We start from the raw sequence: 16517 nt of genomic DNA on the forward strand, positions 1-16517 counted from the left end.
GGAATATAAGTTAATAATAACAAATAGTATAATGAATTTGTTGAGCAAAGTAAAATCCGATTAGTCATAAGTTCGATTTCAACTGTAAACAAAATTAATGTTATATGACCAGAAGAAAATAGAGTCATTTGTTAAGTTTTATTAGAAGATTTGGGATAAAACGAGTCGTCAACAGTAATTTTTCCTGAAAACTAATTGGATTTTCGATACAAATATCCCAGTTAAAGCGAAAGTAAAGACTATTTCGTAGAATTAATGTTCTGTTGTTTGTTGCTTGCAAAGCAAGATGAATGAGGTTTGTCAAGTCCGGTCATAAACCCTACTTAAAAAATTCAGTGTGACGAACCTTTTCTGATGGACAATTTGAATCGGCTAAGTTTGGACCATGCTCTGGTCCTGGATCTCATGTCCCAATACTGACGAATGTTCCAAAACCATAAAACAAATAAAAAAACTAAAGCATCACCTATTTACAATTGGGGTCAGAATATTTGATCGATTCACCATAGAGATGACGAAACAGTCTCACGAGAGGAAAATCACGATCCAGGAAATTTAATATATTAATTATAATTTCGATTTTCTGATCTTATTATCAACCTTTATAATAGCGACCGACCACTTAGGAGTGAATCAGATGAGTTGTTCTTTTATTCTATTGTTTTAAACTTTCAAAGATTCCAGTTCCACTAACAGAAGGCCGCAATAGAACTGGAATTAATTATCGTAGTCCGAGACTACTCACTGGAATCTCACAAAAGGAAAATCACGATCCAGAAAATTTAATATAGTAACTATAATTTCAATTTTCTGATCTTATTATCAACCTTTTCATACCCAATAACGACCTTCCACTTAGGAGTGAATCTGATTAGTTGTTCTTTTTATTCTATGGTGTTATTTCAAAGATTCCAGTTCCATTTGGGACCACAAATTAATTATCGTAGTCAGGAACTACTCACTTCGCAAATACTACCCCTCCGTTTTCTTAGACCATCTCAAACCTACCATTGTTTCTATCTCTATATTTTTCCTTAAAATAGAGAAACTCTATTATAGAGGTGAAAATGCTCCAATGTATGTCTCTATAATAGAGTTCATCAATTTATAGGGAAAAATATAGAGATATGCTATTTTTACCTCTAAATATAGAGACAAAAAATAATTTTCCTCTATATTTTCCTACAAAATAAATGGACTCTATTATAAAGACATACATTGAAGTATTTTCACCTATATAATAGATATCTATATTTTAGAGGAAATTATAGAGTTATACATTGGAGATGCTCTTATAAATGACGTTTTGGAACAATGGTTTTGTTTCAGTATATTTGACGTTTACAGAAAACAATGCAAAATAAAGTGACAAAAGACTATATTTACTCTATTCCATGCATTTTACGAGACATAATAATCCATTAGTGAAGGATATAAAATGAATTATATTGAATGCCTTAATTTATGTGATAATTTTCAGAACGTCATCTAAAGAAAAACAGAGGGAGTATGAAATAAGCTAGAAACTCAACAGTTTTAAAATTTATTTGTAGAAGATCATATTGTATTGCTAAAAATTAGCGTTAGAGGATGCACTACTAAACCATCATCTCATTCTTGTAATAGTAATACGGAAATACATTTTATCTGTTATTTATATAATACTACAATGGTTACGAGTTGTATTGTAATCTGTATACGCTTCCATGATTACGATAAAGTAACAGATCATTGACCTGTAAAAATAATTACAATCAATTCATTCAGCAAGCTTTGCAGAATACTTTAAAATTGTCATCGAGCACAAGGAGCAATAAATAACAAAAATAGCAGCCACAGAAAACTATGCTTTTGACCGAATTAACGTAATTAATTAATTATTTTTTTCAGTTAAAATAATTTAAAATATGTAGTGGAATAGTTTAATGCAGAAGTTTTAGAAGTACTAAACGGTTGGTTGGGGTTGCCTATTAGTGAGCGTGGAAAGCACTGACCGGTTTGATGTTTTGTTTAAATCCAATACAGCTTCAAACTGATCAACTGTCATTTTGACGCTATGCAGCGTCTCGTGCGGCACAATATTTATTTTATTTTGCTCGTCTTTTCAACCTTATTTTATTAGAGTAATTAATTTTCATATGTTTATGACTTTTTTCTTTTTGGTAAGGAGCATTATGCATAGAGCAGGTCGGTTGAGATTTATTGAAATACACAAAACAGAAACTCGTCATCGCTTGAAATACAAGTTTTGATCCAATACAAAATTCTTAAAAACCCAAAGAACACTATACTAACATGGAATATATCGGTCATACCTTAACAGTACTGCTGTAGTTGACTTTACAAAAATTAAACTATTATTTCACATAATTATAACAGTATCACTACAAGAAAACATCGGTATTCTGACGGACATTCCGACGGAAAATGAAATCCTCAGAATTTCCCGAGGAATTTCCTCGGAATATACCGACGGATTAATGTTTCCTCGGAATTCCGTCGGTATATTCCGAGGAAATTCCTCGGGAAATTCTGAGGATTTCATTTTCCGTCGGAATGTCCGTCAGAATACCGATGTTTTCTTGTAGTGATACTGTTATAATTATGTGAAATAATAGTTTAATTTTTGTAAAGTCAACTACAGCAGTACTGTTAAGGTATGACCGATATATTCCATGTTAGTATAGTGTTCTTTGGGTTTTTAAGAATTTTGTATTGGATCAAAACTTGTATTTCAAGCGATGACGAGTTTCTGTTTTGTGTATTTCAATAAATCTCAACCGACCTGCTCTATGCATAATGCTCCTTACCAAAAAGAAAAAAGTCATAAACATATGAAAATTAATTACTCTAATAAAATAAGGTTGAAAAGACGAGCAAAATAAAATAAATATTGTGCCGCACGAGACGCTGCATAGCGTCAAAATGACAGTTGATCAGTTTGAAGCTGTATTGGATTTAAACAAAACATCAAACCGGTCAGTGCTTTCCACGCTCACTAATAGGCAACCCCAACCAACCGTTTAGTACTTCTAAAACTTCTGCATTAAACTATTCCACTACATATTTTAAATTATTTTAACTGAAAAAAATAATTAATTAATTACGTTAATTCGGTCAAAAGCATAGTTTTCTGTGGCTGCTATTTTTGTTATTTATTGCTCCTTGTGCTCGATGACAATTTTAAAGTATTCTGCAAAGCTTGCTGAATGAATTGATTGTAATTATTTTTACAGGTCAATGATCTGTTACTTTATCGTAATCATGGAAGCGTATACAGATTACAATACAACTCGTAACCATTGTAGTATTATATAAATAACAGATAAAATGTATTTCCGTATTACTATTACAAGAATGAGATGATGGTTTAGTAGTGCATCCTCTAACGCTAATTTTTAGCAATACAATATGATCTTCTACAAATAAATTTTAAAACTGTTGAGTTTCTAGCTTATTTCATACTCCCTCTGTTTTTCTTTAGATGACGTTCTGAAAATTATCACATAAATTAAGGCATTCAATATAATTCATTTTATATCCTTCACTAATGGATTATTATGTCTCGTAAAATGCATGGAATAGAGTAAATATAGTCTTTTGTCACTTTATTTTGCATTGTTTTCTGTAAACGTCAAATATACTGAAACAAAACCATTGTTCCAAAACGTCATTTATAAGAGCATCTCCAATGTATAACTCTATAATTTCCTCTAAAATATAGATATCTATTATATAGGTGAAAATACTTCAATGTATGTCTTTATAATAGAGTCCATTTATTTTGTAGGAAAATATAGAGGAAAATTATTTTTTGTCTCTATATTTAGAGGTAAAAATAGCATATCTCTATATTTTTCCCTATAAATTGATGAACTCTATTATAGAGACATACATTGGAGCATTTTCACCTCTATAATAGAGTTTCTCTATTTTAAGGAAAAATATAGAGATAGAAACAATGGTAGGTTTGAGATGGTCTAAGAAAACGGAGGGGTAGTATTTGCGAAGTGAGTAGTTCCTGACTACGATAATTAATTTGTGGTCCCAAATGGAACTGGAATCTTTGAAATAACACCATAGAATAAAAAGAACAACTAATCAGATTCACTCCTAAGTGGAAGGTCGTTATTGGGTATGAAAAGGTTGATAATAAGATCAGAAAATTGAAATTATAGTTACTATATTAAATTTTCTGGATCGTGATTTTCCTTTTGTGAGATTCCAGTGAGTAGTCTCGGACTACGATAATTAATTCCAGTTCTATTGCGGCCTTCTGTTAGTGGAACTGGAATCTTTGAAAGTTTAAAACAATAGAATAAAAGAACAACTCATCTGATTCACTCCTAAGTGGTCGGTCGCTATTATAAAGGTTGATAATAAGATCAGAAAATCGAAATTATAATTAATATATTAAATTTCCTGGATCGTGATTTTCCTCTCGTGAGACTGTTTCGTCATCTCTATGGTGAATCGATCAAATATTCTGACCCCAATTGTAAATAGGTGATGCTTTAGTTTTTTTATTTGTTTTATGGTTTTGGAACATTCGTCAGTATTGGGACATGAGATCCAGGACCAGAGCATGGTCCAAACTTAGCCGATTCAAATTGTCCATCAGAAAAGGTTCGTCACACTGAATTTTTTAAGTAGGGTTTACCGACGATTTTTTCCCTCAGTATGCCGCTGTTTTCTTGTAGTGTATACACAAATAAGTAAAAAACAAGATGCATGCAACGACTTGTCCCTGTAAATTTAATGTAGTAAAACCTTCAGCATTGCATAGAGATTCAAATGAATTTTCCAACTATCTAGTTTTAAATGTAAAAAAAAAAACTATCTAGTTTTATATTTATATATTACCCCTTCCGTTCCTAAAAGATGTATGTTCTGGAAAAAAAATTTGTTTCAAAAAGATACATTTTTAACTTTTTCAATGTATGATTTTATGAAAAATTGTAAGTTTCAAAAAAATTAATGGTGTTTATTGAATTTCTATTGGCTAAAAATTATGAAAAATTGTTATTCACAAAAAACAATGCATATTTAATGAGTTTTCTTAATATATGTGAAAGGTCTAGAATATGCATCTTTTAAAAACAGAGGGAGTAGCTGATAAAAATATAAGCGGATTTCTCAAGTTTTTTTGAATCTTTCATATAAGAGACCTTTTATTTTTTTCTATTTTATAGTTTTTCACCTTTTTTTCTTTCTATTTTTAATGATTTTCTATCGTCTCCTTGCTATTTGTGTAGCTGTCTCTCCATACCCTTACTTTGATTCTATACCCTTACTATGATTAAGAACTTTATGGACTATGAAACACAGACAAAACTTAACAATCATATCACATCATGTTTAGTGTGGTTCAGTGTACCAAACACAAATGATACATAAGCATTAGTATTATTATTATTTCTCATCTATTTTTAATACTTTAATGTCAAAACCAGTGAAGTATTAGTATTACTAGTAAGAAGTGTTTTCATCGATCACGGTAAGAAATTGTAATGTCTCACTCCGATCCTTCCAGTTTAGTTCATTGCAGATTTGGAGAGGAGGATAAATGACCCACCTTAGTAAGTAATTAAATGTATTGTTCCTTACCCGCTGCGTTGGATATCAATTTTTTTTATTTGTTACAGAACATTATTATATACTTTATGAACTTCCAATGGGTTAGTATAACATTTAAAGATGATAACTTATGTAAAATTAAGCAAAATTGAAGGCTTTGTTTTCCCTTTGCACTTCTTTCTTAGTTTACAAGTTTTTTCTGCAATAAAATGATCGAACATCTTTATAAATAAAGTTGACATATCTGTCTTCTCAGGCGTCCACGTCGCTTTGGAGAGAGGGGGGAAAGAGGACACGTGTCATCCTCTCTTTCAAATATAATTTTTTTTTCGGTTTGCCCAAATCTTAATCCTTCATTTCGTCTAGATTTTTCTCGCCTACTGCGAAACTTGATAGTCACCGGTTACAAATCAAAGGTTCACCCACATCATCCACTAATTAATCATTTACTCTCCCCCTTTAGTTTAGTAATCGATTCAGTTTTTGAGATCCCGAATAATCTGAGAGGATTTTTAATTACGATGGCGACTAATCTGAGGTGGAGGATTAGCCAGAGATGGAAGGAAAGTGGGTAGGGAGGACGCCATAGGGAGTGGGACTGGTGGTGAAGCTAGCTGGCGGCGATTAAGTAGCAGACAGGGATGATTGCAAAGGTGGCGCGTTTTGTTGATCATAAAACAAGAGATAAGTATTTTTGTGAGTGACTGATATATAGAATGATTATGATGCTAGCTTATTTTCTTTGCAGTAAACTGTCAAAGAATAATACTGAACATAATTTGCAGTGTCGCCACCTGCTAAAAAGATATGTGGAACTTTAAGTCAATGACAGATGATGATCCAATGAAGTTTGGGTTTGGCTCACCAGGAATCAAAGATAAGAAGAAGAAGAAGAACAAGAAAAGAAGAAGAACAAGAAGATGATGAAGAAGAAGAAGGCCTTCAAGCTGTGAGTGTAAACATACACTATATGCTTCTTTGATCATGTATACGCCTAAGCTAATGTGGTTCAATCATGGATTTTTTTTTCTCATTTATCATCGATTACTTTAATGCTGCTTGACAACAAGTCTTATTGTCTCAGATATAACATTGGACGACCCATCCCTAATCAATCAGGTTCCATCTCTTTCTCTCCCTCTCTCTGTTATCCATCGTTCCTCACTATTTCTAATCAGTTTTTATGATGCCTTCGTTTGAGCTAATTGTATATGTGTGGTTACGGAGTTGCCGGAACTGGGTAAAGAATTTTCTGCTCATATGCTTAATTAGTACACTCACGTGAGCTTCCCTTCCCTTTTTCACTATCTTATCTTGCTATGAAATTGATATGGTAAAAGCTTAATAATGTATAGAATGTGGTTACTAGCCTTTAAGTTGAAGGCATGGTTTCTGTATAATGTGTATGAAATTCATATGTGTAACAGAGATGATGAGCTTTCTGGATTGGAAGTGTGGGGGTCTTCTTTTGAGATGCCAAAACTGGATGTTTTAAAATGTTTCTCTAATTGATTTGCCATAATTTGAGTTGTTAGATGTGACCACGAGGAGGCAAATTCAGTAGACAGATCATCAGAGGTATCTTGAACCAAAAGTTACAAGCATTTTTTCACATAATCAGGATAGTGACTTGAAAATGCTTCAGAAGGTTAGTTTGATGAGCTTTTTATTAATATGAAGATATGAATTAATATATATTTTGTGAGGGTTTTTGGAGTTTAGATTTTTGAGTTTCGTATGAATGTGAAACAAATCATCGAGCTTTGATTTTAATGAGACTGTTGAGTTTATAAACTATCAGTGTTGATTATTGTTGTGTATAATGAGTTTCTAATCTATCACCTCTTTTTTGACTTGAAACTTGATCGCCCAGAAAAACAGAATTGGTCTTCTTCTGCTTGAAGTTAAAACGTAAGCCAATCTGAAGAAAAGTACAAGAAGAGCAAGGGTTGGTGGTTGCAATGTAAGTCATTCTTTTACTTCTATTAAGAGAAAGTATGTCCTCTGAAAATGAGAAAAACGTCTACCCACGCCTCTTCAGTTTGCTCCTACTCTCCATCGACAATATATGAGCTCATGTTGTGTCTCAGTTCTGACTAATGTCTAACTCCCCCTCCACAAATTCATACACAACAATAGACAAGAAATAGCGCAAATTTTATCTGATCACCGGCCATACAGGTTCGATTGATGGACTAAGCCATATATACTACAGCTTCACATCACAATGTTAAAACTTACCTACCATTCTTCTCAAGATTTACAATAATTCACCATGAAAGAATATATGAAATTTATGTTTTGGTCAATATTTCAGGCTCTGCAATAGTTCCAAGTATATGAAGACAACTTCAAACTCTCCTAACAGATCTCAAAAAAGCAATCGTGCATTCCGAACTGAGGTGACTTTAATCTCTTTTCTATAAATAAAATCTGTTCTACGTGTACTCAGTCCTCACTACAGCCTCCTTTCTACAGGTGTAGCACATTATTATACGGTTATGGACTCTTTTATTTTGTGTTTACGGTCGTGTTTCATTTTTTATATATTTGGTTCCAAACTATAGCCTGAGCATCTTAGAGAGCATGCCAAAGAAGAAACAAATGCAATTTCTTATGAACCTGGTGTGGAGAATACCCTAAGGAGAAACACTTCTTCGAACCCCTTTCGATATACCCGAAACCACACGGAAATCACTCACTCACCCATCTGCTTCATGGTGATTCTTGCATAGATAAGAAATGATTAGCACAAGACGTTTGTTGGTTGTTTAATATTCATGCGGGATATTGTCTCCTTCTTCACTATTTGGTAAAGTTAGAGGAAACTGTGCAACAAATATACTATTGTTAAATTAAATATATGATGGGGCTGATTATTTGAATTGTTTGAGCATGAGATTTTTTCTTTGTCAACTAGCAGGAGATTTACTTATATAATTTGTACTGTGATGCTTGATTTACGTGATTTCTTTTTATGTAAGGTAGCAAGTAGGACAATATTTTCTTTTGATCAAACAAGTAGGACAATATACTCAAAAGTATTATTATCAGGCCAAGCCATTGATTTAGAAGAGTGAATGTTTAACTGTGATGGATAAAACACACTGACAGGAAGAAAATGAATAAAACAATAAATCACCACAATGAATTACAGATGTGAATAGCAGAAACTCCAAAAAGAGAAAGCTTGATAGCATTTGAAGAAAAGGATGTAATGTCCTGAATATCATAATTACCCATGGTTTAAGTAATCGGTGACTACCATCTCCAATTAGATGAACATTGTTTGGTGACAATACATCTATCTACATATATAAATAAATAATAATAATAATAAAAAATATATATATATAATATTTTTGTTCATCTAAATAAATACCTAGAAATGAAAAGATATTTTGTGAAATCATTTTAACTGTAATTAAAAAGTGAGGAAACAACCAAACTTACAATATCTACGAAATAAATATCAGTCCCATCTTTTACAACAATATTATATGTCTACCACCGTAGCTTGAATTTGCGAGCATGTAACTTTGTTCAGCATGGACAATTGTGTAGTTACGGATACATATGAAAGAAAATACCTTCAATAAAATATCAATTATGACCACTTTATTTGACAAAACCACAGATCAAATCTAAACAACTTACATGGATTCATATTTTAAGTACACAAATATACTGAATGAATGAAATGTAAAAAAAAAGTTTCCTAAGCAATAACTCAGTAACTACAATCTATAGAAAGAAAATAAGAGTAACTAAAAATTTAAACAACACAGACATATGACTATATTTTCTTCACCAAACATAATAATTTTTGTATAACGTTGATATTTATCTATACGGTATAATAATAGAAAAAAACTCTACCATGATTTTTTTATTAAAACTGAAGTTAAAAAAAAAAATTTGCATAGTTTGGATGAACTTGGTAAAATACAATGACCATACAAAAATACATAAATCTAACATGAATGTACATAACTTAATAAAACGACTCTAAAAAATAGCTCTTCGAGCATAAATCAAAACTGAACACTGCTCTCTTTCGAACCATTTAAATACTGTATTATAAATTTAGCCAAATAAAGCGACCTAAAGATCCGGTCCCCTTACATTCAACAAAAAATCTATCCCTTGAAATTTAAAATTCACACATATAACCAAACAATAGAACTAAGAAAATAAAAAACAAATATCAAAAATAGCTAATGGATATCAAAATTAGATAATGTTTATCCATTATTTGTTCGTTTATAATATCATTTTCAATCAATACTGGTTTTAAAATGTATAATAAATTAATATAATATATATATTTATATAAATAATTTTTAATATAACTTTCCGCCCGTAGGGCGGGCTAACCCCTAGTTAGTTATAAAGACAACAAAAGCAAAGTGGTATTTTCTTTATTCACTAAATTATTAAATAAGAAGAATAAATCGTACATTGTTATAAACTTAAAGACAAGTAAACGACATAAGCAAATTAGCATTTGTATAGCTACATTTTTATACTAAAAACACAAATAAAGAGAATAGGGACGCGACTTCTCGGAGCAGATTGAGGCCAACTAACCATTCTGTGCGTCCATGTGCCGCTTCACATGTGTGCGGCGTAATCTATATACTGAATCCTTATTTAATGAATTGTTAGAAAAAAAAAAAAAAAAAAAAAAAAAAGGTTAAGCTAATGATTTTACACGATCCTACACTACCACTAGGTACTAATAGTTAAATATTAGAATCATTACTCGCTATAAAAATTGTATATATTTGTCAGTAGAAAGAAATAAGATTCTTGAATCAAATTTACAAATGATTGTTAGTAGTCCAAAGATTTTGTTAAAGTTAATTTTGAGCTCGACTATCACTTAGTGAATTTCAACCTGTTTACCTTACAAACTTAGGCTGTAGATGGAAACATATTCAACCTCTTTATTTAGGGCTACTTAACTTTTCTTGTCCAGTCATGTTTTCACGTTGCATTTCATTTCAAATCCTTTATCAGTGATATATAGCGAAACGAGAGAAATAACCTTTTCCCACGTTTAGTAAAAGGGGAGGTATCGAACCTTGGTCATGTCAGTGTGTCGGGAATAGTGGACACCATGATTTACGAGCCATTTGAAAAATAAAAATGATCCTATTGGCCTGTAGGTCCTATTTTTTTTGGAGTGAAGATGGGTGAGAGAGGAGAGAGAAGAGTCAAATGTGGCCATTTGTATCGTTGAGGAGTCTTTGTATCAATCAATGGCCACACATTGGAAGAGTCTTTCTCTCCTTTCATAGATTCTAAGGGTCAAAAGCTGTACCTATAGGGCCCGGTCTTATAATTTTATAACTATATAAAGTGCATTTCTTGGAACCTTATGTGTTACTTTTTTCTTGTCACAGTTCTTTGTCTCTTAGTTATTGTTTTTGGTTTGTTATACACTGTGTACACTTATTTTTCAAATCTATATACATTTTGCTTAACAAGTGGAGTTAGACGCTATAGTCCATAAGTTAATCCAGAAACGTTATGTTTTCTCCCTTTCTATAGATTTATCACACAATATAGTATGGTATGTCTCATATACTAGGTAAAAAGTCATGTACAATAAAAAACAAAATTGAAAGAACAAATCATTGGAAATGCCATGGTTAAATGGTTATTAGTGTATATTGATAACAATATCGCAAATTTAGTTCTGGATGTCTGATCACCAATTTAAATTAACGACTTTGCTCTGCCGTGAGTGATCCGCTAATCATATGCGTACTTACGTTAAGAGTATCCGATCATATAAATTTCAAAGAAAAAAGTACCCGATCATATAACGTTCACATATAATATTATAAACATCTACAAAATATATTCTGCTTGTGAAAAATATTAATTTGTTGTAGCCGTGGTAAATATTAGAGGGATTGCATTATTATCCTAGTCTCCTAGTCTTGGATGTAGGACTCGACAAAATTTCTCTAAATTTTGATCCGGTAAACAAAAAATATTAAATATTCGTAACTCTACAAAACACGTCAAATATTTATATGAAATATCCGTAAGAAACAAATTAAATCACAAATAGTAATATTTTTAGAGCTAACAAAAGACTAATATTTTTAGGAACGAATATCTGACCCATTATATGCATATATATATATATATATTAAAAACATTAATATATTTTTAACTAATATGATACTTTATAGAAGTTTTTTTAAAATTATTTGTTAAATTTATTATATTAGTTACTAGAATTTTATAAGGTATTTTTTTAAAATAAAATATTGTTATTTTATATTATATTGTTTTTTTTTTTATTTTATTTGTACAGATTAATTAGATATTTAGTTAAAAATCTAAAAAATTTCAGATATCCAAAACACTGAATATTCAAGTGGTTATGGATCAAATCAGTCGGATAATTGATTATTCGGATGAAACATATTGGATCATGAGTACCATCAAAATTTTGGACACTCAATATGTGTCCATCGTTACCTAGATATATTGAATCTGCAATCCATTTCGAAATTCTGTAGGGACTGGATATGAATCAGAATGATAAAATTTTAGATATGTCAAAATTGGATCGAGATATTTATTTTAAAATTCAGATATCGAGATTCAAACCTTTAAAATTTACTTTATGAATAATGTATACCAAAAAAATATTTTTGTGATAAAGGAAAATTAGCGTATTCAAATGTTAAAACATCAAGCATAATTTTTACTTTATTGAATAATGTATACCAAAAAAAAAACGATCCAAACCAGAACAACTCATTTACCAACTAATGCAAAAAGAACGGCATATTAGTGTATCACACGAATAAAGGAAGAAATTTGACTAAAATTCTAATATAAAAATGTAATTGGGAAAATATAAATATTTCAAAATAAGGAAGCAAAATATTTTTTTGTTGACCAGAACAAAACCATTTTTGTTTTGATTTTTTTTTATGATAGGAGAAAATTTTATTCATTTGTTTCCTTTTTTTCTGTTAATTTGTTAAGATTTAGTTTTATGATATTTTTTTTTTCTGTTTCCTTTCTACTCTACATATTTATTTTTAGTATTTAAATAATATGTTTTACTTTAATTTTGTAGTAAGTGTAGAGTAAAACGAAATCCAGGTATTACCTTATTAGACCTTTTCGATCCGCTGGACTATGGACCATGTTGGGTGGACTGCAAGACGTGTTTCTTAACTCTCGCTGAATAAAAAACAAAAGAGATTCTCCCTTTTGAATAATGATATATGCTTCTTTTTTTTGCTTAAAGATACATGCTTATTAAAAAAGAATAAGAAAATGTATGAAAATTATTTATATCATAAATATTCCAAGCCTCGTAGATTTGAACTTTACTTGCAACAAAAGTTTAAGGAAACTGGAAAAAGAAATTAGACTGAAATAAAAATTCTCAAAACATATCGTTTACAAACAAGACTAGTGTTTCTCCTACGCACGAAAATGACTGTGTTTTAAATTATCTGATGATAAAACCGTAATTTTTATAGTTATCAATCAAAATAAAATAATTTAATTAATTAAATATTCTGTAAATATGGATAACCCATGAAGTGTTGCATTTAAATAGAAAGGTTGTAAACGGTAAAATATTTTTTCTCATGTTTTAGCATAAATATATGTTTTCAAGTATTTTATGTTTAGAAATTGAGATATATACCAACACATAAAATATACTTAAAAGTACTATATCTGATTCATTCAGTTTTCTTTGTTTTTGTCTTGTAAGTAAATCTTCCATAAAATATAAATCTGCACTTTTAATATAAAAAAGTAAAGTTAAGATAGATTATGACAAAAAAATTATTGAATTGTATACCTAATGTTTTTGATTTTGTGAGACATAATATAAAGAGAGACCCAATAGGAAATTTATTTATAAAAAAAGGAAAATCTATATTTAAATGGTACAATGATCACATTTAAGTTTTTTTTTCACCATTTTTCTCAAACACGTCCATCTTCCTCCAAGCTCCAGTAGTGTCTGTATATTTTTTTTTAATGGTACACTTGTTTCTTCTTTCATTTCTGTTTTGTTTTTTTATTATTAAAGTAGCAAACAGAAAATTGAGCTTTCAAAAGAAAAATATATTTGCAACTAATGCAAATATTAATTTTAAAGTATTTCTTAAGCAAACTGGGAAAATACTTGAAAATCTGATTTACCGTCTCTATTTTAAACATTTCTGCAAATGTTTCTTTAATGAACAAATTTAAAGTGTTTGCATTTTATCCATCTGTAGCATATAAATAACATAATTTTCCTAAAGATATGAAAATCAGTCTATAGATAAAAGAAGTAGAGAAATACTTTATTACCTTTGTTCCTCATAAATTGGTGGAGTTTCATGAAACTATGAGAATATAGACACATGTCTGAGAAGATTTTTTACTATTGATCATTTAAAAGTTTCATAGTCAGGATATTTGAAAATCTTTGATAAGAAGACAACTTATAAAGAAAAAAAAAACAGTTGATAATGAAACGTGGAATAAAAATTCCGAGATAGTTGGAATTGCAGGAAAATAGAAGATACCACAATAAAAAAATCAATCGATTGTTTTTAGTTTTTTTTTTTAATTTTCTTTTATAAAACCATGTCATGTGTCAGAATTTTAGTGGATATATGACTTGTGATTTAATATATAAAATATTATTTATTAGAGGTTGGTGACAGAGAAGTTCCAAAGCACCCATTTAAATCTTCAAACTGAAATGAATGGTATTAAAATGGACAATGAAGTGTGTGAGGAACCTTGTCTTCTTCGGTATGTTCTTTTTTAATCGGATGCAACTTTGGAGATTTACAGTGGAAGAGCAATTTTGGAGATTTACAGTGGAAGAGAAACTAATCGAATAGATGATCAACCTACCAAATCATTTTTAGAATGATGATGATTAGTTGAGAATTAACTTACTATTTTAGTTATATTTATTTTAAATCAATAATCTTGACCAATCATGATATAAAGTTATTTTTAAAGTTAAAACCTAGGTACATTGTCTAAAGCTTCATTTTTTGTTTGTTCATGTTTTATTTATTTTTGTTTTAAAACAATTATTAGAGTGCTTTAAAAGTTGTAGTATTTTTCTACAACAAAATAATATATACCTACTACAATAAGAAACACATACTAAATTCTACCGCGAAACTTCTATATCAATAGTCCAACCAATTATCTCCAATATAAAATGTAATATCAGTTTAACCATCTTTTCAGTGATCTAGTAAGAGGATATCTCTTAAAAATATATTAATAAAATTTAATAATTGATGAAAAAAGAAGCAAAATGTGAGAGACACCGGCTATTCACAAATAATATTTTTAAGTTTTTATCACAAAAATAGCATTAAGAAAGGAAATGACCAAAATAGTCTTTTTTTATTTTGAAATTTTTAATATTTATTTTTTATCTTTTTTTAATTTGAAACTCTATCCTCAAAACTCCACCCCTTAACACTAAACTCCACTCCTTAACTCTAAACCCTAAGTATAGATTAGTTAACCATAGAGTAGAAATACTTTTTTACCGTTTAATAAAACTTATTTTGGTCATTTTTTTTTATCGAGGGGCTATTTTTGTGACAAAAAATTAAAAATAGCTATCTTAGAGAATTAGACAATTCTCCCAAATAGCTCTTATAAAGTTTTTGTCTCAAAAAATAGCCCTCAAAAAAGAAAATAACTAAAATAGTCTCTTTTTATTTTGAAAATTTTAAATTTAATTTTTTTAAAAAAATTTGAAACCTTATCCCCAAAACCCCACTCCTTAACTCTAGATTAGTTAACCCTAAGGTAAAAATATATTTTTATCCTTTAATAAAACTTATTTTGGTCATTTTCTTCATTAAGAGCTATTTTTGTGATAAAAACTTAAAATGTTTATCTTAGAGAATTTCTCTAGGGAATTTCTCTAAATAATTAGTGTTAAAAATATTAATATAAATGTTGGAGAAACTGTGGTTGAAAGACCAGAGTAATGCTGATGTTCTTATAGTGTTATGAATTGGTCTTTTAGTCTTTTAAATGCAAGGGTTGGACAAAAACTAGCGATCACTAATCAGAGATGTTGATTTAGAAAAACTAAACTTTTTTAAATTTTAACTGTTTGAAGGAGGCTAAATTGAGCTGTGTTGGGGAAAAAGTCCTATCAATTATTTAGTCACTAGGTGATTTTCCCGTGCTCATGCATGGATACAAACATTTACGTAATGATTGAATTAAAACAATTAATAAAAGAATATTCTTTGTTTATAACTTTTAAGTTAATTTTTAATCTCTATAATATTATTTGAAATGTCAGTTTGTTATGTATTATTATGTTCTCATCTTAATTGGATATATGATTTCACATATAATATTTTGTATAGTTTCAAATATTTATTTTTGTGTTAAATTATATCTATTATTCTAAATTAAAAAATGAATTTTTAATTATATTAAAATTGGACTATTATTTTCTTAATTTCATGTAGTTAAGTTGATTTTCTTACATTTGTAAATATATTGGTGTTTTCTTGTATAAATGGGTATATATTATTTTAGAAAATAGGAAACATAAATATTAAATCAGAATTGCATTAATAAACATAACTTGTAATATTTTGAAAATTCATACAACAAAACACTACTACACATTAAATCTTAATAATTGTTTGATTTGATTTTTCATAATTTAGTATATTGAATTGTATCAATTTTCTGATCAGAATTGTTTTTTGGTAACAATTAAACTAAAATAAACTCATCTTGTTACTTTTATCTTAGGATGAAAAATATATTTTGTAAGATTGTGTATAATTTGCTATATGCTGTTTTCCATAAAATTAAAAAATTGAAGTGTTATAAATTTTGTTATGAAAATTCTAATCGTTCAATCAAAAATATCACACAAGTAATAAAAG

At 29.5% G+C, this 16517-nt stretch overlaps 1 long non-coding RNA gene across 10 annotated transcripts; it reads left to right on the forward strand.

Moving 5' to 3' along the window:
* The first annotated feature begins 5921 nt into the window (after positions 1-5921).
* LOC106328832 lies at positions 5922-8462 on the forward strand. Of its 10 annotated transcripts, none has more exons than XR_001267639.1 (8): positions 5922-6273; positions 6363-6563; positions 6662-6858; positions 7005-7225; positions 7451-7540; positions 7619-7758; positions 7895-7979; positions 8145-8462. It is a non-coding gene; the product is annotated as an uncharacterized LOC106328832 (long non-coding RNA). The 10 variants fall into 10 exon arrangements; XR_001267643.1 differs by having other exon boundaries at positions 6363-6526; XR_001267640.1 differs by having other exon boundaries at positions 5922-6230; positions 6326-6563; positions 7619-7806.
* The last annotated feature ends 8055 nt before the right edge of the window (positions 8463-16517 follow it).

This window comes from Brassica oleracea, chromosome C3 (assembly GCF_000695525.1).
Source record: "Brassica oleracea var. oleracea cultivar TO1000 chromosome C3, BOL, whole genome shotgun sequence".
Taxonomy (NCBI): domain Eukaryota; kingdom Viridiplantae; phylum Streptophyta; class Magnoliopsida; order Brassicales; family Brassicaceae; genus Brassica; species Brassica oleracea.